The sequence below is a fragment of the Chiloscyllium punctatum genome, chromosome 36, assembly GCF_047496795.1.
Source record: "Chiloscyllium punctatum isolate Juve2018m chromosome 36, sChiPun1.3, whole genome shotgun sequence".
In the NCBI taxonomy this organism is placed as follows: Eukaryota; Metazoa; Chordata; class Chondrichthyes; order Orectolobiformes; family Hemiscylliidae; genus Chiloscyllium; species Chiloscyllium punctatum.
The window spans coordinates 68,699,217-68,721,593 of record NC_092774.1 but is presented as its reverse complement, the minus strand read 5'-3'; the positions used below and the strand labels follow the sequence as shown (position 1 = coordinate 68,721,593).

Here is a 22,377-nt window from a genome sequence, read left to right as displayed (position 1 = left end):
TTATTTTTATTTTTAAAATGCATCTGATTCCCCCAAATAAATGCATCAGGTTCAAGTACAGCACGTGCAATGATCCACATTGCAGCTTCAAGCTGGCTGCAACAGTTTTACATCCTCTGTTCTTGCTCCGTGTTGGCTGCGGCACATTTGGTTTCGTTCCCTCATCTTTCTGCACCCCCCCCCCCGAAGTGTTGATGCTTCCAAACTGACCCTCAAAAGTTCAGGTTATACTTCTATTCTTTCCCAGTTTTCAAAACCCACAAAATACAACTTTCCCAATCCTCTGAGTATCGGAGTTGGGAGGTTATGTTGTGGCTGTACAGGACATTGGTTAGGCCACTTTTGCTCTCGCTCCTATCAAAAGGACATTGTGAAACTTGAAAGGGTTCAGAAAAGATTTACAAGGATGCTGCCAGTGTTGGAGGGTTTGAGCTGAATTGTTTTGGGTTGTTTTCCCGAGTGTGGCAAAGGCCTTTGTATACATTTATAAAATCATGAAAGGCATGGATTGGGTAAATAGACAAGATATTGTCCCCTGGGTTTGGGGGTGTCCAGAACTAAAGTGTAATAGCTTTAGGGTGAGGTGGATGAGCAAAGATTTAAAAGAAACCTAAGGGCAACTTTTTAACTCAGAGGGTAGTGAGCGTAAAGAATGAGCTGCCAGAGGAAATGGTGGAGGCTGGTACAATTACAGTATGTGAATGGCATCTGGATGGTTTCTGAATAGGAAGGGTTTAGAGGGGTATGGGCCATGTGCTGGCATATGGGACTAGATTAATTTAGAATATCTAGTCAACATCAATGAATTAAGACCATAAGACACAGAAGTGGAAGTAAGGCCATTCAGCCCATTGGGTCCATTCTGTCATTTAATCATGGCTGATGGACATTTCAGCTCCATTTACCCACACTCTCCCCGTAGCCCTTAATTTCTTAATCAAGAATTTATCAATCTCTGCCTTGAAGACATTTAACGTCCTGGCTCCACTGCGCTCCCTGACAATGAATTCCACAGGCCCACATTCTGTGGCTGAAGAAATATCTCCTCATTTCTGTTTTAAATTGACCCCCTCTAATTATCAGGCTGTGTCCCTGGATCCTAGTCTCCTCCGCCTAATGGAAACAACTTCCCAGTATCCACCCTTTCTAAGCCAAGCATAATCTTGTAAGTTTCTATTAGATCTCTCCTCAACCTTCCGAACGCTAATGAATACAATCCCAGGATCATCAGCCATTCATCGTGTGTTAGGCGTACCATTCCAGGGATCAATCGTGTGAATCTCTGCTGGACATACTTTAGTGCCAGTATATTCTGCTGTTACTGCCGCTGAGTCGCACCTTGAACCCTGTGTATTGGGTGAAGTGGGAGGGGCAAGAGGATCCTTTCTGTCGGATTTGCTGCTCTCGCACCCACTTTACTTCCAGTGCTGTCTGACAGCACCTTCCCTACGGAATTGATCTGCAGGAGCAGATGGAGCAAATTTTATCCCTGGATGGAGCGTAATGTTTGTCCTACCCCTGCAGGTAGGTCTGAAATAGATACATTTGTCTCTGTCCCATTGAGTCTCCAGCACAGGGCTAGGCTGGTCGGCTTAATTGGCCTCTGTCAGTGTTTTCGCTCTGCCTGAGCCTCCACCCACCCCTCTTCTTTGCCCCTTCCCATCCCTCATCAGCAAACTGGTATCTCCCACTTATCGCACGTTTGCTTTATGCCACTTTGCTTTTACAAAAGACCCACATTAGTACCTGTTTTCGCTAATCAAAAGAAATCCAAAGAGGATTTTTGCTTTCATGAGAGGCAACGTCCCAGTGAACCTTCCCTGCACCCCCTCCCAGAGCATCCACGTCCTTCCGGTAGCATGCTGGCCAGAACTGCACGCAATGTTATAAATGTGGCCGGAATAAATAGCTGTAACATAACTCGCTAACTCTTACACTCTAGGCAAGCGTGCTGTATGCCTTCTTGACCATGTGCCTGCCTGCTTTGCCACTTTCAGGGATCTATATGCCCAGATCCCTCTGTATGCCAGATCTCCTATGCTTTGTAATTTAATGTACACTACTTGTATTTCCTTCTCTTCCTTTCTCCCTCATCTGTATCCAGCTTCCCCTTAATTGTATTCCTCTCTTCATCTCTTTCCCCCCCGTTCCTCACCCCTCCACACATCAGTGTATCATAAGACCATAGGAGCTGAAATTAGGCCATTCAGCCCATTGTGACTGCTCTGCGATTCAGTTGTGGCTGATAAGTTTCTTAACCCCATTCTCCCAGTAACCCTTGATCCCTTTCATACTCAAGAAACTATCTTTCACAGCTTAAATGTACTCAATGACCTGGCCTCCACAGTCTTCGGTGGCAGTGAATTCCATATATTCACCACTCTAGATGAAGAAGTTTCTCTTTATCTCCATTCTAAAGGGTCTTCCCTTTGGTCTAAGGCTGTGCCCTCGGCTCCTAGCCTTTCCTACCAAAGGAAACATCTTCCCAACATCCAGTCTGTTCAGAATTCTGTCGGTTTCAATTAGATCCCCTGTCATCGTTCTCAATTCCATTAACTCTAGACCCAGAGTCCTCAAACATTCCTTATTTGTTCTGATGTTCATTCCTGGGACCATTCTTGTGAACCTCCTCTGAACACACGCCTAGGCCAGTACATCCTTCCTGAAATTTGGGCCCAAAACTGCGCACAATAATCCAAATATGGCCTGACCAGAGTGTTACAAAGCCTCAACTACATCCCTACTTTTACATTCAAGTCCTGTCAAATTAAATGTCATAATTGCATTTGCCTTCCGAACTACTGTCTCAACCTGTAAGTTTACCTTGAGAGAATCCTGGACTAGAACACCCAAGTCTCTTTGCACCTTAGATTTCTGTATTTTCTTTAGTTCCAAGGGTGACTGTTGGTGTCGGGGCAGCACCAGAGATTTCCTGACATGCAGATTGTATTCGGGGGTACCAAGTAATCTGAGGAACTGGCAGTATCTCAGGAGAAATAGTTATTCCTGGAGGAGGTAGAGAAGAATGTGGTGTGATTCTGTAAACTCGAGGTCTCCAGAAGTGTGCAGAGGTGGTGTTAGAATTTAACACCATAAATTTGAAAGCGAGGAAACTCCACCAGAATTCAATTATCAGACATGACAGGCCAATGGTGTCTGTCTGTGATGTTAGAATTCTATGATGCTTGGAACTGAAACATAACTTTCAACCCCATGTATTTCATCTCCTTTGTAATAGAGGCCTCTATTTGTCTTTTTCAATTGGTTTTTGTACCTGTCTGCTACTTTTGATGATTTGTGTACTTGGTCTCCAAAGTCTTTTTTCCCCTTTTATAGTGCTTAGTTTCTAATAATTTAGCAGTTCTCCAATCAGTCTTTCTTGGGTGAAAAGGAAATGGTTCTGATGTTGTCGTATTGGGTGACATTAAACATTTTTTCCACTCATTCGTTTAACCCATGAATGCTGTTTTGCTTCTTCCTGCTCCTTTCTGCACAAGTTGATGCCCCTCTGCCCCTGGATAGTTGATAGTTGACCAAGAACTGGATAGGTGTCCCCTTGATCCAACCTCTCGAGCAATAAGCTATCAGTAACCAAGGACAAAGGTCTTGGACTCCAATTGTTAGGAGTAAACCTCCACTAGGGACAGATTCTTTGGACATGATCTTTGCTTTTGGCACAGAGGCAGGAAACATCTCACCTGTTTCAGATAAATCAAATTACTGACTGTCAACTCCTTTGATACTGACACTGTCATGACACTGTCAACTCCTTTGATGCTGAGCAGCGTGAATTGAGTATTTACTGGCCCAACAAGAATGGATTTCCCAAACTGCCACAGTGTTGGTGACAGTCATACACCCAAACCAGCTGCTAGTAGGGATCAGCCTTCTCTCTGAATCAGGAGGTCACAGGTTTAAATCACAGGATGTTGCTGGTAAGAGGTTCAGTGATGGAAATGTCATTCAGTGGAAAATACTAATAGCTCCCAGAAATTATGGAGAATGTTGGGGCTAGTATAAATGAAGAACTGACGGATATTAATATGTATGAAACAAAAATGCATTAGAGAATTGAATAGGATTTAAAGTAGCTAAATTCCCTGGGCTTGGTGGGGAATGCTAGTTCACTGGAAAGTGGTAATTGGAAAGTGGCACATGTCATCCCACTGTTTTAGAAAGCAGGGAGAGCACAGGGAATCTATAATGAAAGGTACAACAACAGGACAGTTAAAAATTAATGATAGGACTGAGCAGAATCAGCATGGGCTTATTGGAAATATATGCTAGTCAAACTCAGGTCATTATAGCTAGCAGAATATATGAATGTCCAAATTAGGAGCTGAAGTAAGCCATTCGGCTTATGATGGCTGATTACTTTGTGTTATACATTGCACATTTGCATCCGTACCCATAACATTAGACTCTTCTTAGGCAAAGGAATTAATCGACTTCTGCCTTAGAAATATTCAATGGTCCTGGCTTCACTATCTTCTGTTACAAAGTATTCCAAAGCTGCACAACCTTCCAAAAAATTTCCCTCCTTCTTTGTCACAAATGATTGCATTTTTTGAAGAAGTAACAAAGAGGATTGATGAGGGCAGAGCAGTAGATGTGATCTATATGAACTTCAGTAAGGTGTTCGACAAGGTTCCCCATGGGAGATTGATTAGCAAGGTTCGATCTCGCGGAATTCAGGGAGAATTAGCCACTTGGATACAGAACTGGCTCAAAGGTAGAAGACAGAGGGTGGTGGTGGAGGATTGTGTTTCAGACTGGAGCCTGGGACCAGTGGAGTGCCACAAGGATCGGTGCTGGGCCCTCTACTTTTTGTCATCTACGAAAATGATTTTGATGCGAACATAAGAGGTGCAGTTAGTACATTTGCAGATGACACCAAAATTGGAGGTGTAGTGGACAGCGAAGAGAGTTCCCTCAGATTACAACAGGATCTTGACCAGATGGGCCAATGGGCTGAGAAGTGGCAGATGGAGTTTAATTCAGATAAATGCGAGGTGCTGCATCTTGGGAAAGCCAATCTTAGCAGGACTTATGCACTTATTGGTAAGGTCCTCGGGAGTGTTGCTGAACAAAGAGACCTTGGAGTGCAGGTTCATAGCTCCTTGAAAGTGGAGTTGCAGGTAGATGGGATAGTGAAGAAGGCATTTGGTATGCTTTCCTTTATTGGTCAGAGTATTGAGTACATGAGTTGAGAGGACATGTTGCGGCTGTATTGGACATTAGTTAGCCCACTGTTGGAATATTGCGTGCAATTCTGGTCTCCTTCCTGTTGGAAAGATGTTGTGAAACTTGAAAGGGTTCAGAAACTATTTACAAGAATGTTGCCAGGGGTTGGAGGATTTGAGCTGCTGGAGCATCGGAGGCTGAGGGGTGACCTTATAGAGGTTTACAAAATTATGAGGGCATGGATCGGATAAATAGGCAAAGTCTTTCCCCTGGGGTCGGAGAGTCCAGAACTAGAGGGCATAGGTTTAGGGTGAGAGGGAAAAGATACAAAAGAGACCTAAAGGGCAACTTTTTCACGCAGAGGTTGGTATGTGTATGGAATGAGCTGCCAGAGGAAGTGGTGGAGGCTGGTACAATTGCAACATTGAAGAGGCATTTGGATGGGTATATGAATAGGAAGGTACTGGCAGGTGGGAATAGATTGCGTTGGCATATCTGGTCAGCATGGACAGGTTGGACCGAAGGGTCTGTTTATATGTTGTACATCTCTATGACTCTATAAATGGGTGATCTAATTGTTCGTTCACAACAATAAGTAAACATCCTTCAACATCCATCTTTTGAAGACCATTCAGGCTCATAGAAACTTCAATCAAATCACCCCTTGCTATTCCAAACTCTGGTTGAAAGTCAGACCTGCCTGTCTAATGATTTTCCATGAGACAGTCTGTTCATTGTGGGTGTCAATCCAATTTACCTTCTGTGAATTGCCTTTAATGCATTTTCATTCTTCCTTGGATAAGGATATAAAAGTTGAGCACGGTGTTCAAGATGTAGTCCCACCATTGCTCTGTAACTGAGGCATAATCGCCTTACATTTCTGTCATTGGCCTTTCTAATCACTTGCTGTGCTTGCATTCTAACTTGTGACTTATTTGCAAGGCCCCCGGATCCCTCTGCATCTCAGAATCATGCAGTTGTTCTCCAAATAGGTAACAAATTGCATTTTACCATATTGTACACCACTTGCAAGAGTTTTGCTTATTTATTTAACCAATCTATCAATCTGCACAATTGATATGTCATCCCCACAATGTACATCTCCATCTATCTTTGTGTTGCCTGCAAATGTAACCACATACCTTTGATCCCCTCCTGTAAGTCATCTATATAATTGTAGAAAGTTGAGGAGCCAGCAGAGATGCCTGTTGGAACCCCACCATACATTGTCATATACAACCAATTTGACAAAAGAACCATTTTTGCATATTCTGTTTTCTGCCAGTCAGTTGATGTTCTATAACTATACTTTACACCATGAGCTCCTCTGTGCAATATGCTTTTTGTGAAAACATGTCAAACACCTTTAGGATATTCAAGTTCAGTATATCCACAGGCTTCAATTTACATACTCTTTTAAATAATTCCTTTAGGACAGCATGGTGGCACGGTGGCTCCCTCTCACGGCCAGAGACACCTACTTGATTTCAGCCTTGAGTCGATTATCTGGAGTTTGCATGTTCTGTCTATGTCTTTGTGAGTTTCCACTAGGGGCCCCACAGTCCAAAGATGTGTAGGTTGGGTGGATTAGCCATGCTGGATTGCGTAATGTCCTTGGATGTACAAGCTAGGTGAGTTAGCCATGCTAAATGCAGGGTTACGGGAGTAGAGTGGCGGTCTGGATCTGGGTGGGATGCACTTGAGGGTTGGTGCAGGACTTGATCGGCCAAATAGTCTCTTTCCACACTCTTGGAATTCTATGAATAAATTGGTGAAACAACATTTCGTTTTCATATTAGCATGCTGATTCTTTTCAATTACCGTGAGCTTTTTGACATGGTGGTTATAATCTCCTTAATTGATTCAAAAACAAATGTTTAATTGCCATAGACTCAAGGGACCACATCTTTCCCTTTGAGAATAGAAATATTAAATATGTTACTCTCCAGTCTGAGGAAAACTTGCCTGAATCTAATAAATCTTGGAAAATTAACATTAATGCAAATATGAACTCATTAGCCACCTTTTAAAATTCTATGATGAAGTCCATCTGTACCCAGAGATTTGCCAGCCCATAGCACCATCAGTTTGCTCAATAGCATTTATCTAATGATTCTCATTTCACCAAACTCCTCTGTTTGTTCAACCTATGGGGTTAAAGGCAGGATTCTTGACCATGTGGTGGAACAGAGGGATCTTGGAGTCCAAGTCCATAGATCGCTCAAAGTTGCCACCCAGGTTGATAAGGTTGTTACAAAGGTGTACGGTGTGTTGGCTTTCATTAGCAGGGAGTTTGAGCTAAAGAGCTGCAAGGTTATGCTGCAGCTGTATGGAGTACTGGTTAGATCACACTTGGAATATTGTGTTCACTTTTAGTCACCTAATCTTAGGGAAAATGTGGGAAAGTGCCAGAGGAAACATCACAGAAGCGCTTCACAGGAGGCTGCCAAGCACTGAGGATGTTACCGAGACAGGGGACGAAATGTCTGCAACACAAATTCCCAGCTCGGCGAACAGAACCACAACAGGAAGCTGTGTAAGCTGAGAGAGAGTACAGAGGAGATTTACCTCGATGCTGCCTGGAATGGAGGGGATGTCTTAGGTTGGGGGAGCTAGGGCCTTTCTCATTGGAGCAAAGAAGGATGAGAGGTGACTTTATAGAGATGTACTATATGTTGAGAGGCATAGATAGAACAAATAGCTGGAGACTTTTTCCCCAGGTCAGAAATGACAGGGCATAATTTTAAGGTAATTGGAAGAAGGTTAAGGGGAGATGTCAGAGGTAGGTTTTTTACTCCGATGGTGAGTGCATGGAATGCACTTCCAGGGTTGGAATGAGGGTCAGATACATTTAAGCGACTGCTGAACAAGCACATGGACGGCAGTAAATTGAGGGGTGTGCAGGCTAGTCTCATCTTCAAGTTGGATAAAAGGCTGGTACAATATCGAGGGCTGAAGGGTCTGAACTGTGCTGTATTGTTCTACGTTCTCGCTCCAGAACGATGCAGCAGCAGTATTGGAAGAACAATATTGCGTCAAACCCCTTGACCCTTCCAGAGATGGGCACTGTCGATGGAAACTCGGTTAAATTCTGCCAGCAATCAGGTGATAGCCGGGTGGGGGGAGGGTGGCAGCCGTGAGACTGAACTTGCTTACTTGAGAGTTTTTAGTTTTAGTTGCTACGTGCAATGAAGTGTGAATCATTGTTTCAGCAGTTGGTTCTGTGTGTTGTTTCTGAGTCAGTGACCAAATTAAGGCGATTCACCCACAACCAGAGCAAGAGGCTGGGATTAATATTGACTCCACTGCATTCAGCATGACATCACGTCAATACTGTTAGAAAGGGAAAGCTGACACCAACTCCCACCCCACCAGAGATCTCAAACCGAAACACCCAAAGAGAAGCGCATCGCCCTATAATCTGTAAAATTAATGTGAACAGTAGTGTAACCTGCTCTAATGTTTAAAAATAAATCCCTGACACTTTAAAATCAACAAAAATCCATTTATTTATCCAACAGTAATGGTGAACAGATGAAATAAATTATTAACAAACCAAATAAATCCCTTCTAACTACTGACTGTTCCGGAATAAAACAAGATTCACGTGATATGCTGATCCAATAAATATGATTCCCTCTTGTAACAAAAAATGGAATTTAGTCTCTCAGATTACAGCCAGGTTACGTGCCTCTTGGAATACTCTGTGCCACCTTCTGTTGTATCTTCTGTCAGGAATGCCCTTCTCAGTTTTATTTAAATGATGCATTCTCTAATACAGAGATGACTGACATCCAATTTCCCCCTCTCAATAGAACTGAGGACTCTTGGCTCTCGCGAGGGGGAGTTAGAGATCTGGGTGTTCAGTCGATTGTACCCTGAAGGTGGCAATGCAGGTCAGTGGAGTGGTCACAAAGGTTTCATTCGGCGGTGTGTAAATAAATTGTTTTCCTGGAAGCCAAGTGATTTGACCAGTTACATCACTCCTGAGATACCTCTGCCTAAAACAACTAAAAATAGTTAGGGTCTGAGCTACCTTCCTAGAATGTTTTGAGGGGATCTGGCCTGGTCCATAACACTGAACACCTGCAAATTGTGTCTCCAGGAAGGATGTAGTGAAACTTGAAAGGGTTCAGAAAAGATTTCAATGGATGGTTCTGAGGTTGGAGGGTTTGAGTTACAGGGAGAGATTGAATAAGTTGCAGGTATTTTTCCCTGGAACATCAGAGGCTGAGGAGTGACCTGGTAGATATGAATAAAATTGAGGGCCACAGATAGGGTAAATAGTCAAAATCTTTTCCCCCGGATGGGGAATCCAAAACTAGAGGTTTAGGATGGGGGGGAAAAGATTTAAAAGGGACCTGAGGGGAGACCTTTTCACAGAGAGAGTGGTGTATGTATGTAATGAGCTGCCAGAGGAAGTGGTGGCGGCTGGTACAATTTTAACATTTAAAAGGCATCTGGATTGGAACATGAATATGAAGAGTTTAGAGGGATACGGACTAGTGCTGGCAAATGGGATGAGATTAATTTGGGATATGCAGTCAGCGTGGACGAGTTGGACTGAAGGGTCTGTTTCCCTGCTGTGCATCTCTTTTGACTCGAAGTCTCTATAAAAGATACCACATTGCTTCAACTGAACTCTGAAACCCAACGTTACTGACAGATTCTTTGTGTGTGAACCCGAGAGGCCTGGTCGTAGAGATGGACAGCTCTGAAACAGACCCTTCGGTACAACTCCTCCATACTGACCAGACATCCAACATTTAATCTACTCCCATTTGTCAGCATTTAGCTCATATACCCATCCAGATGCTTTTTAAATGTTATAATTGTACCAGCCTCCACCACTTCCCCTGGCAGCTCAATCTGTACATGCACCACCCTCTGTGTGAAAACTTGTCCCTTGAGGTCCATGCTAAGTTGCCAGTTGTGTTAGGGTGGGTTACTCTTCGGAGGGTCGGTGAGGACTTGTTGGGCCGAAGGGCCTGTTTCCACGCTGTAGGGAATCTAATCAAAAGGCACCTGGATGGGTGTATGAACAGGAAGAGTTTCGAGGGGTGCTGGCAAATGGGACTAGATTAATTGAGGATATCTGGTCAGCATGAATGGGTTGGACCAAAAGGGTCGGTTTCCAGCGCTTGGCCTATATCCCTCTCAACCATTCCTATTCATGTCCCCATCCAGATGCTATTTAAAGGCTGTCATTGTACCAGCCTCCACCACTTCTTCTGGCAGCTCATTCCATCCATGCGTCACCCCCTGCATGAAAAGGTTGCCCTTTAGGTCCCATTTAAATCTTTCCCCTCTCACCATAAACCCTCTGGTTCTGGACTGCCCAACCTCCAGGGAAATGCCCTTGTTATTTCCCCTATCCATACTCCTCATGATTTTATAAACCCATATAAGGTCACCCCTCAACCCCTGACACTTCAGGGAAAACAGCCCCAATCTATTCAACCTCTCCCTGGAGCCCAAACACTCGGCAACATCCTGCTAAATCATTTCTGGTCGAGAAGTCAATGATTTGGGTTAATACCTGAAACACTGACTTCACTGCTGGTGCTGCCTGGCTTGCTGTGTTCTCCCAGCCTCCTGCTTGTCTACTTTGGATTCCAGCATCTGCAGCTTGTTTTTGTCTCTAACGAATGGCAGAGCAGACTCGATGGGCTGAATGGCCTAACTTCTGCTCCAATGGTCTCGCAGGCTTTGGTTTGTGCAGATTGTTTCAGTGGGAATGTGCAGTCCTGGGCTCAATGAGCAGTAGCACCCAATGGATCAAAGTTCATAGAATCACAGAATCCCTACAATGTGGACACAGGTCCTTCAGCCCAACAAGTTCAAACTGACCCTCTGAAGAGTAACCCACCCAGACCCATTTCCCTCCCCTATTACTCGACATTTCCCCTGACTAATGCACCACACCTACACATCCCTGAACACTGGGACAATTTAACTTCGCCAATCCACCCTACCTGCACACCTTTGGGCTGTGGGAGGAAACCGGAACACCCAGAGAAAACCCACGCAGGCACAGAAGGAGAATGTGCAAACTCCACACAGATAGTTGCCCCAATAGTGGAATCAAAGCCGTGTCCCTGGCACTGTGAGGCAATGCTCCTCACCACTGAGCCACCGTGGGAGTGGGTACAGTCCAGCAGAAAACAAAACAAGCACCAACTCTCCCACTGTCAGACTGGGCAGGAGGTTCAGTCCTGGGGGTGACCCACAGCAGCCTCACCGGCAGAATCCGATTGTTGGGAGCGCTGGTGTCCCCGCTGGTGCCTCTGCAAGTTGCAGGCCTGGGTGAAGGCCTTCCTGCACTCAGGGCAGCTGAAGGGCCTCTCCCCAGTGTGGACTCGCTGGTGCTTCAGTAAGTCAGAGGAATTGCTGAAGGCCTTTCCGCACTCAGGACAAGCGAATGGCCTCTCCCCAGTGTGGACCCGCCGGTGGATCAGCACGTGGGAGAAATTGCTGAAGGCCTTCCCACACTCAGGGGCAACTGAATGGCCTGTCCCTGGTATGGACCCACCGGTGGGTCAGCAGGTTGGAGGCATGGGTGAAGGCCTTCCCACACTCAGGGCAGCTGAAAGGCCTCTCCCCTGTGTGGACCCGCTGGTGGGTCAGCAGGGCGGAGGAATCGCTGAACCCCTTCCCGCACTCTGGGCAAGTGAATGGCCTCTTCCCTGTGTGGACACTCTGGTGCCCTTGCAGGGAAAAGGCCTGGGTGAAGGCCTTCCCACACTTAGGGCAGCTGAAGGGCTTCTCCCCTGTGTGGACCCGCCGGTGGGTCAGCAAGGCGGAGGAACTGCTGAACCCCTTCCCACACTCTGGGCAGGCGAATGGCCTCTCCCCGGTGTGGACCCGCTGGTGCTTCAGTAGGTCAGAGGAATTGCTGAAAGCCTTCCTGCACTCAGGGCAGCTGAAGGGCCTCTCCCCTGTGTGGACCCGTCGGTGCCTCAGCAGGGTGGAGGAACTGCTGAACCCCTTCCCGCACTCTGGGCAGGAGAATGGCCTGACCCCAGTGTGACTGCGCTGATGAGCCTCCAGGACAGACGGGACATGGAAGGCTTTCCCACAGTCGCCACACTTCCAAGGTTTCTCCAATGAGCGGGATTCCTCTGGTTTCTCCATGGCTGAAGCTTCAGCGGCACACAAACACGTGTACAGTCCCTCCCTGCCGTGAATTCCTCTTTCCAGGCTGGATAACTGTTTTCGGTTCCACACTCAGTACGCTGTAACAGTAGGGTCTCTCATTCAGTCCCATTGATGCTGAAAACGTACTGAAGCAGGGACCAAAAGACTTTGCTCCTTCTCACAGAATCTTAGTCAAAACTCGTTCCAGTCCCAATGGACTGAATGACTGTCAAACATTGACTTGAAATTGAGGACAGAAGACGCTGGAGAGTCAGAGTCAAAAAGTGCGGAAAAGCACACCAGGTCAGGCAGCATCTGAGGAGCAGGAGAGTCGGCGTTTTGGGCATAAGCCCTTCATCTGTTGATTTTTAAACTTCAGTTTTCAGATCAAATACTCTGTAAAAAGAGACTATAAAAGTCATCATTGTCACTGAGAAGGTCTATAGCCTTAAAACTGGTCTTTAAACATATAGACTAAATGTAATGCTGAATTATAGAACACACTTATTACACCAGAAAATAGACAGACAGCAAGGCTCAGAAAAGGGGGGCATCTTAAAGAATGTAAAAGATAGGGACACCTGGGCTTACCAAGTGATAACAGGATGCTGTAAGACAATTAAGAAGGTTTGCCTTAGCATCGGTGAATCTGTTTGAACAGGACACCAAGTGATAACATTCACAGCCGTTCCCTTGTGAAATTAATGACAGTGTTTGGTTCTGACCCTGAAACGAAACTCTGTACTATCAAAAACTTTGTAATTAACACTCAGTTGCTGTCAATTATAATGGATTCGTATACCCCTTGCAAGAAGGGCAGTCACAGAGAAAATAAATCTTTGCTGTTACAAAACCCTGACTTGAGAGTTCAAAAGGACACTAGAGAGAGACACCATTTTAGTGCTGAGGCTGTTGAATCCAGTAGAAAATTAACTCTTAGTGCTTAGCTGGTATGGATCGAATTTAATTGCATTTTGAGAAGCCAATTCTGGTTATGAAATGCAAATTCTATAAAAGGAAATACTGATAAAGCTTTAAATTACTTGCTGTTTTTACGGACTGCCCCACTGTCAATTCTAACTAATTAGATCTTATGTCTTATTTGAATTTGAATCACAAACTTGAAAAGTAGGCATGTTTCATTCGAAGACAAATGAATCAGTTTGAGTGCAACCTTACGGTAACATCTCTGCCTCAGGTACAGAATGGTTTTGTGCTTAAAAAGCAGGAGTCTGCTCCTAGCTTAGAAATTATTCAAGGTCGAATATTGAAGAGATTCTTGCACAATGTGTCGGGAAGCCATTTTATGATTGAACGTTTGCCCTCCTTACTATGAAGCCGTTTTATAAAAGAACTGTATCTGACATGTGAGCTGTGCGAGGTTATCTTGTGAACTCTCCAATTAGCTGAGACTGGTACCTCTTTATGAGAGGAGTTTATCTCACTCGCAGGCGCCTAACTCAGCTGTTTATCCCACCTGACGAATGGCTTAGGGCCTGTCGGAGTGATTAGTCAAGCTTCACAGACCTGTCAATTCGCTTTTCTTCCTTATGAATCATTGTCTTTCACTATTATCTGTCTAATTAAGAACATGCAATTTCTTTTTCAAAATATTGTACAAAGGAAGCCACTTTGTATCAATACATTGGAGTAGCCTGCTGGGCAATTGAACAGCTGGTAACCTACTCTCCTAGATTATTAGAACCAAGTTAGTTTACCTTATAGGAATCAATGTTATGTTGGCACAGTGATGCTTTCAGTGAATAAAGAGGATAACTAAAATTATACTAAACTGTCCAAAACAGGTTTTTATTCCAGACTTCCAAACAGTACGATTTCCAGGACGAACCAAGAGGGAGGCTTTACAGGTCTGAGTCCACAAGGGATTCCCTGGGTGGTCTCAAATCTCCACTTTAACATCAGTCCAGGGTAGAAATTCAGAACAAGCAATTCTTTTTCTGCAGAACAATCTTTTCTTTTGTTATTCCACAAAATTGAAAGCACCATCCCAATGTCTCTCCCCCTATCCATTCTCACTCCACTCTAATTTTCCTGAAGGATGCTAATTCAGGATCTTACAGTGCCAAAAAAGTTAAAAAAAAAAAACATCGCTTTTGAATAACTCTCCCTGAAAGTTAACATCTTTCACGACATTGGGATACTGCTCAGTGTGAGCAGATCTGATTTTGGGAAGCAAAGAAAAACTGTATAAATTCAGGATAAAACTGCAATACAGGGTCTTTGGAAACAACCAGACACGGGGTCAAGGCATTGACACCAACACCAGTGAGAAACTAAACATACAGACGTGGCAAACCATCAGTCTTTAGTCTTTTAGAATGGGTTGTAGGTATCATTAATATGTAAATCTCAGAACTTCTTACAAATCACCTTCTCGAGATAACATAAGTTTTGTAACAAAAGGTGACACCTCAGCTCAGACAATGCATTAAAGGTATGAGGTCACAGTCAGTCTGTATCCCAATGTTGAATCTGACAAGTTCTGTTTCCAAAGTGAAGTTTACAAAATATTATATGCATGCACTGACTGCATTGACTGCCAGCAGATTGCGCATTTTTTGAATAAAATCAAATTTTTGGATCAGAAATTGGCTAGCTGAAAGAAGACAAGAGGGTGGTGGTTGATGGGAAATATTCATCCTGGAGTTCAGTTACTAGTAAGGTACAAGGATCTGTTTTGGGTCCACTGCTCTTTGTCATTTTATTAATGACCTGGATGAGGGCATAGAAGGTGGGTTTGTAAATTCGTGGATGACACTAAAGTCGGTAGAGTTGTGGATACTGACTAAGGATGTTGTCAGTTACAGAGGGACGTAGATAAGCTGCAGGGCTGGGCTGAGAGGTGGAAAATGGAGTTTAATGCAGAAAAGTGTGAGGTGATTCACTTTGGAAAGAGCAACAGGAATGCAGAGTACTGGGCTAATGGTAAGACTCTTGGTAGTATAGATGAGCAGAGAGATCTTGGTGTCCAAGTACGTAGATCCTTGAAAGTTACCCAGGTTGATAGGGCTGTTAAGAAGGCATACGGTGTGTTAGCTTTTGTTGGTAGAGGGATTGAGTTTCAGAACCATGAGATCATGCTGCAGCTGTACAAAACTCTGGTGCGGCCAGATTTGGAGTATTGCGTACAGTTCTGGTCACCGCATTATAGAAAGGATGTGGAAGCTTTGGGAAAGGTTCAGAGGAGATTTACTAGGATGTTACCTGGTATGGAGGGAAGGTCTTAGGGAGGAAAGGCTGAGGGGCTTGCGGCTGTTTTCGTTAGGGAGAAGAAGGTTGGAAGATGACTTAACTGAGACATAAGATAATCAGAGAGTTAGATAGGTTGGACAGTGAATGCCTTTTTCCTTGGATGGCAATGGCTACCAAGAGGGGATATAACTTTAAATTGAGGGGTGATAGATATAGGACAGATGGTCAGAGGTAGTTTCTTTACTCAGAGTAGTAGAGGTGTGGAACGTACTGCCTGCAATAGTAGTAGACTCGCCAACCTTAAGGGCATTTAAATGGTCATTGGATAGGCATATGGACGAGAATGGAATAGTGTCGGTTGGATGAGCTTCAGATTGGTTCCACAGGTCGGTGCAACATTGAGGGCCGAAGGGTCTGCAATGCGCTGTAATGTTCTATGTATTTATAAATGTAATTCTGCAAATACAGATTCACCCTATACACTTACATGCATGTGTGCGTGCATGAGAGAAAGCAAATGTCTATGTACTGTTTATCTCTGTCTGTTTGATAACAAGTGCTTTATTTCTGTGTGTTGTTATAAATCAGAGTTGGGTACTAATAGTTAGATGTAAGGGAAAGAGAATTCCTCAAGTTGGGTACCATAAGAATCCTGGGAGACCTTTATTTCTGGCTTACTTCCCAATGAACAAACATTAAACACACTCATCTATTTATTTCTAATTGTGTTTCATTTTTCTTGTTTATTCCCCACTCCGATGAGTCTCTCTGTCTGGGTGGTTGACAGGCTGGGGCAATGTGGGTTGGGCCTTGAGTGACTGAATGTTTTATTGTTCTGGAAGGTGGAAAAGAGGGTCAAAGCTTCAGCAAAAACCCAGCAGAGCTGAGGACATACGACACCTTACTCTGTGGGAACAGGGAGATCAACAGAGGACAGAGAAATCAGGACCTGAAATCCGAGCTGACACCAGACTCCCCTGTGATCAGTGCTTTGATTAGCAATGCCAACCATCTACCTTTACCGAGCTTCCCATTAAACTTCTCTATACGGAGTCTCAGATCATAATTATTCTCTTCAATGTATGCAGCCAATTCATTCACTTTTGTTACAATGCAGCACACATTCAGCTTTTACTTTTATTTTTTGTGAAATTTTGAATCCAGCTTTGATTGCTGGTACATTTATCCTCCTTGTCCCTTTTTATCATTCTCTAACGTTCATTTTCCACATCACCACACTGCTCACTGGCCTTGATTTGGATTAGCCATGCTAAATTGCCCATTGTGCCCAGGGATGTGCAGGTTAGGTGGGTTAGCCAAGGGAAATGCACAGTTATAGTTTCGCAGTGATAGAAGCAGGAGTAGGCCATTTGGCCCATCCAGCCTGCTCTGCCATTCATTAAGGTCATCATCTCAGCTCCTCCTATCTGCATTGTCCCTACTACCCTTTCATTTCTTATAATACAATAACCCAGCCAACTGTATCCTGAATATACTGAATAAAGCTGCTGCTACTGCTTCCTTGGGCAGAGAATTCCATAGATTCACCACATTCCAGGGAAAGCAGTTCTTCCTCATCTCTGTCCTAAATCTACTTTCCCTCATCCTGAGGCCATGTCCCCTAGTCCTAGTCTAATTCACCAGCAGAAACTACAGGACAGAATATGTGGGGTGGGGGTGGGTCTGGGTGGCATGGTCTTCAGAGGGGTCAGCGTTGCCTTTATGGGCTGAATGGCCTGATTTCACACTGTAGGGCTTCAATGATTTACCAAGGTGGTGTGTGCTCAGGATGACAGCTCCCAGAACCTCCCACTTTCTGCAAATGGAAAGACAAGTCCCACCCTGCCCTCTCGTATGTGTGTTCTGTAACTGCTTAATCATTTCTAGTGAATACAGCCCACACCTCCCACTGCTGCTAGTAATCTTTACAATGCTGATGAAACAATGCAGTACTGAAAATTGTAAGGCTTCTAACGATACCAGTTACTGATTCACTGCACCTTCTGATGGACAGCGTTGGAAATACAATGTTGAAGGCTGAATGAAATGAGCAGTTTAAAACAAAAACCCACCTAACCCTTCACTAGGTTTTCCACTCAGCACACTGTACTTACTGCCAGTAAACCTGAAAGCACGTCATCCCCACAGTGCAATGAATTCCCACTTTCCACCAGAATTCCAGATGTGCTCCCTCACTCAGTTGCTGTCTCACAAACGAAAGATTTCATTGTAACTTCTGCTCCCAGTCAGGGCAAAACATCTTTGAAAACTACTCTGGAAGTCTAGTCTTCACAACCACTCTTCTACTTTCACTGAAGACGATTAGAGTCATACAGCACTGAAACAGACCCTTCGGCCCAATCAATGGTGCCGACCAGATATCCTAAATTAATCCAGTCCCATTTGCCTCAAAACTCTTCCTATTCAAGTACCCATCCAGATGCCTTTTAATATGTTGTAATTGTACCAGCCTCCATCACTAACTTTGGCAGCTCATTCCACAGAGACATCACCATCTTTGTGAGGAAGTTTCCCCTCAGGTTATTTTTAAATCTTCCCACTCTCATCTCAAACCTATGTTCTATACTTTTGGACTCACATTTCCTTGGGAAAAGATCTTGGCTATGCATCCTATCCAAGCCCCTTATGAACTTCTATAAGGTCACCCTTCAGCCTCCAACACTCCAGGGAAAATAGACCCAGTGTCTTCAGCCTTTCCCTGGAGCTCAAACCTTCCAACTCTGGCAACAGCCTTGTAAATTCCTTCTGAACTCTTTCAAGTATCACAACATCTTTCCTGCAGCAGGGAGATCAGAAATATGTGTGGTATTCCAAAACATGGTTTAACTCAATGTACTGACCAATGGAGGAAAGCATACCAAACAGCTCCTTCATTATCTGATCTACATGTGACTCCACTTTCAAGGAACTATGAACCTGCTCTCCAAGGTCTTTTTGTTCTGCTTCACTCCCCAGGACCTTAGAATTGGGTGTATAAGTCCTGCCCTGATTTGCCTTACCAAAACGCAAAATCTCATACTCATCTAAATTAAACTCCATCTGCCACTCCTTGGCCCATCTGCCGATCTAATCAATTCTAATTTATATCAAACCTTCTTTCCTCTTTCATTCACAGAAAGCTGAAAATCTCCATCCCTCAGACTCTCTCCCATTCTCACTTTGCTGAACCTAATACCTCTGTAACTCATCCTGAAGGGTCTGGTCCATGCTGATTATCAGGCCCACACTTGGGGTTGGGGGGCGAGATCTAACTGAAACAGACAGAATACTGAACAGCCAGGACAGAGTGGACATCGACAAGATGTCTCCATTGGTAGGAGAGACTGGAACTTGAAGGCACAACCTTCCAGTAAGGGGAAGACTTTTCAGAGTGGAGATAAGAAGAAATGTCTTCAGCCAGAGAGTGCTGAATCTATAAAATTCATTGCCACAGGAGGCCAGGTCACCGAGTATATTTAAGACTGAGATAGATAGCTTCTTGAGTATCAAGGGAATCGAAGGTAATGGGGAGAAAGCAGGAGAATGAGGTTGAGAAATTTATCAGCCATGGTTGAATGGCGGAGCAGACTCGATGCGTTGAATGGCCTAATTTCTGTTCTCATGTCTTATGGTCTCACACAGTGTGACAGAATTGGGAGCAGGGGTAGACCATTTGGTTTTTCGAGCCTGCACCAGCACTGAACAGATCATAACTGGATAGGAATACACTTACATCTGGGTGGATAGGTTGAGATGTTTTTCACTGGAGTGTAGGAGGTTGAGAGGTGACTTTTTCGAGGATTATAAGATCATGAGGGGTATAGATGAGGTGACCAGCAGGTGTCCTTTCCCTAGGGTGGAGGTTTCAAGATGAGGGAGCAAACTTTGAAGGGGAGAGGAGAAATATTTTAAAAAGATACGAGGAGAACTTTTTTGTGAAGAAAGTGGTTTGCGTGTGGAATCAATGTCCAGAGGAAGTGGTGGATGCAGGTACAGTAACAATGTTTAAAAGACATTTTGATAAGTACATTAATAGGAAGGGTTCGGAGGGATATGGGCCAATCACTGGCAAATGGACCAGTTTAATTTGAGAACATAGCATGGACTAGTTGGACTGAAGGGTCTGTTTCTGTGCTGTATGATCCTGTAGCTGTTCTCTGGTGGGGTCTGAAAACCAATTTCTTGGAGATCCAAGATGGCCGTGGTCTGAGAGGTCTGCTGTGTTGGGCTCTGTGCCATATCCTATGGCAATGTGGACGCTTAGTGAACATCTGGAGCTGCTAAAATTGTGGTTTGACAGCTTTAAGACTAGGATGAAAGCAAATGAAGGAAAGGGGCCAAAAGGAGTGCAGCAGGCAGGGCACTCCCCTACTGCATCGGGGGTGCCTGGAGCCATTGCTCAAACTCTCAGGGCGGCCCCTTTGGATTTAATGGGGCAGCAGCAGTTACTCTCGGAGTTTGGCAAACTCTGAGAAAAGATTGAAGCAGCGGTGGAACCACTATCTGCCACGCTGGAAAAGCATGAGCAGTAAATTCAAATGTTGGCCCGAAGAAAATAGGCAGCAGAGGAGAGGACCGTGGCAGAGGTCTCAGGAGGAAGGATCCAAACGCTGGAAGACCAGGTTCGGGTCCTTCAGGAGCAAGTGGACGACCTGGAAAACAAAAGTAGGAGAAAAAGCTTACAGCTCGTGGGTCTTCTGGAATGTGAGGAAGGCAAAGACCTCATTGGAATCCTGGAGAAGTGGTTCCTAACGTTCTTGTGGCTGGAGTTGGAGTCGGGCCTGATGGGTTTGGAGCGGGCCCACCGAATTGCAATGTGTGTGCAGGTCAGGACCGGACCCGCGCCCCCGCACAGTCCTTGTGTGACTCCTGCATTATAAAGAAAAACAGTTAGTGATTAAAACAGCAAGACGACTGGGAAGGGATCCACAGGCTTTGTGCATTAAAGGCTCAAGACTAAGATCTTTTCCGGACTTCTCAGGAGCCAGAATTAAGAAGAGAAAGGGCTTTTGATGAAGTTCAGAGAAAATTAAGGGATCTGAACATTCAATGTTCCTTGAGGTCCCTGGCCGTGTTGCATTTCGCTCATGGGGGGACGGTATATCATTTTGATTCAGCAGAAAAGGCGAAGGACTTTGTGAATTCTCTGAATTCAAGGACTCAGGTCGGGATGGGGCCATCGATCCGGACAATGGTACAGTTCTTTCAGCCCCTTCTTTTGTTTTTTCTCTCTACATTTTTTTTGTGGTTATCGGCTTCTCCATACTGCCTTGATGTAAAACCGGAATTAGTTAGTATATCGGTCAGTTGTGCATTATGTGAGGACTTGTTTTAACTGCTGTCCTTTTGGTTTTGGTTTGGGGGTGGCTATATCTATGGTTAAGATGTATGGAGAAGGGGTGTGTGTGTGGCGGGGGAGGGGGTGAATGGGCATCCATTTTTAACTCTCAGAATGTAAATAACGTCTTTTTTGTTCATCTGTGACTTGCCTGGGGCTAGGGCACGGCCTCATTTGGAAGGATCCAGAATGTTAGCTGTGGGCAAGGTGGGGTGGGGTGGTGGGGGAGTTATGATAGGGTATTCTTCTCCTTTATCTCTAAGAGTAGAGGAGTGGCTATACTGATAAGAAGGAACCTCCCTTTCCAGGTATTTGAGAAAATTAAGGACGAACTTGGACAGTTCATCATTCTTAAAGCTCAACTACATGGAGAAGAGTATGGCGTCCTGAATGTATATTCCCCACACCCCTCATTGTGCACCCTGTTACATTTCTAACTGATGCAGTTGCTAAATTAATGAGTCTTGGGGTGCACAGCACGATTATAGGAGGGGATTTTAATCGCCTCATAGATCCTGAGGTAGACAGGGTGACAAGGGGCCTGGCATGTATGACTGCACGATCTAAGCAGTTGGTGGACATGATTAGTTTGATTAGTTTCCCTACAGTGTGGAAACTGGCCCTTCGGCCCAACAAGTCCACAGTGACCCTCTGAAGAGTAATCCATCCAGACCTATTTCCCTCTGAGTAATGCACCTAACACCATGGGCAATTTAGCATGGCCAATTCACCTTACCTGTACATCATTGGACTGTGCGAGGAAACCAGAGCACCCGGACGAAACCCACACAGACACGGGGAGAATGTGCAAACTCCACACACAGTCATCCAAGGCCGGAATCGGACCTTGGTCCCTGGTGCTGGGAGGCAGCAGAACTAACCACTGAGCCACCGTGCTGCCCCAGTGTGAGGAGTTGGGGTTAGTGGATGTGTGGAGGCACCTCCACCTGAATGGAAGAGACATTACTTTCTGTTCCAACCCACACAAGTGCCACACACGAGTTGACTGTTTTTTATGCCATCAGATATTTTGGATAAAACACTAGCTTGTAAAATTGGGCAGATAGCTGTCTCAGACCACGTGCCAGTGTATTTAGATGGTAAAATCAAGGGTGGTGGAATGGATGCACGGCACTGGCGCACGGACCCATTCCTTTTAAGGAATGGCAAATTCGTTGAGTACATCAGAAGAAAGTTCAGGGTCTACTGGGATATCAACTCAAGTAAGGCCAGTAATACAGCAATACTGTGGGAGGCCACTAAGGCATATTTATGAGGCCTAGTTATTTCGTATTAAACAACTAGAAGGAAGCAGAGAGAGGAGCAACAAGAGATGCTGAGGTAGTATATTATATTAGGCCTTCACTGGTCAAGCTGCAGCTCTCAGGGTTGCTCTCGACTCATGGCACACACAGGTGGCAAAAAAGGGTCTCCTTTGCCAAACAAAGATTGTTTGAATTTGGAGAACCTGCCCCTCCCCAGTATAAAGGCGGAACAGGTTTCCC

The 22,377-nt window shown here is 44.7% G+C and overlaps 2 protein-coding genes across 2 annotated transcripts in view; one reads left to right on the top strand and one right to left on the bottom strand.

Annotated features, from left to right (window-relative positions):
• Positions 1-22,377, bottom strand: part of LOC140460632 (uncharacterized) — a 1,198,404-nt gene that overhangs the window by 148,294 nt on the left and 1,027,733 nt on the right. The gene's annotated exons all lie outside the window — the stretch shown is intronic.
• Positions 1-22,377, top strand: part of LOC140461053 (uncharacterized) — a 51,651-nt gene that overhangs the window by 28,272 nt on the left and 1,002 nt on the right. The window lies entirely within an intron of this gene.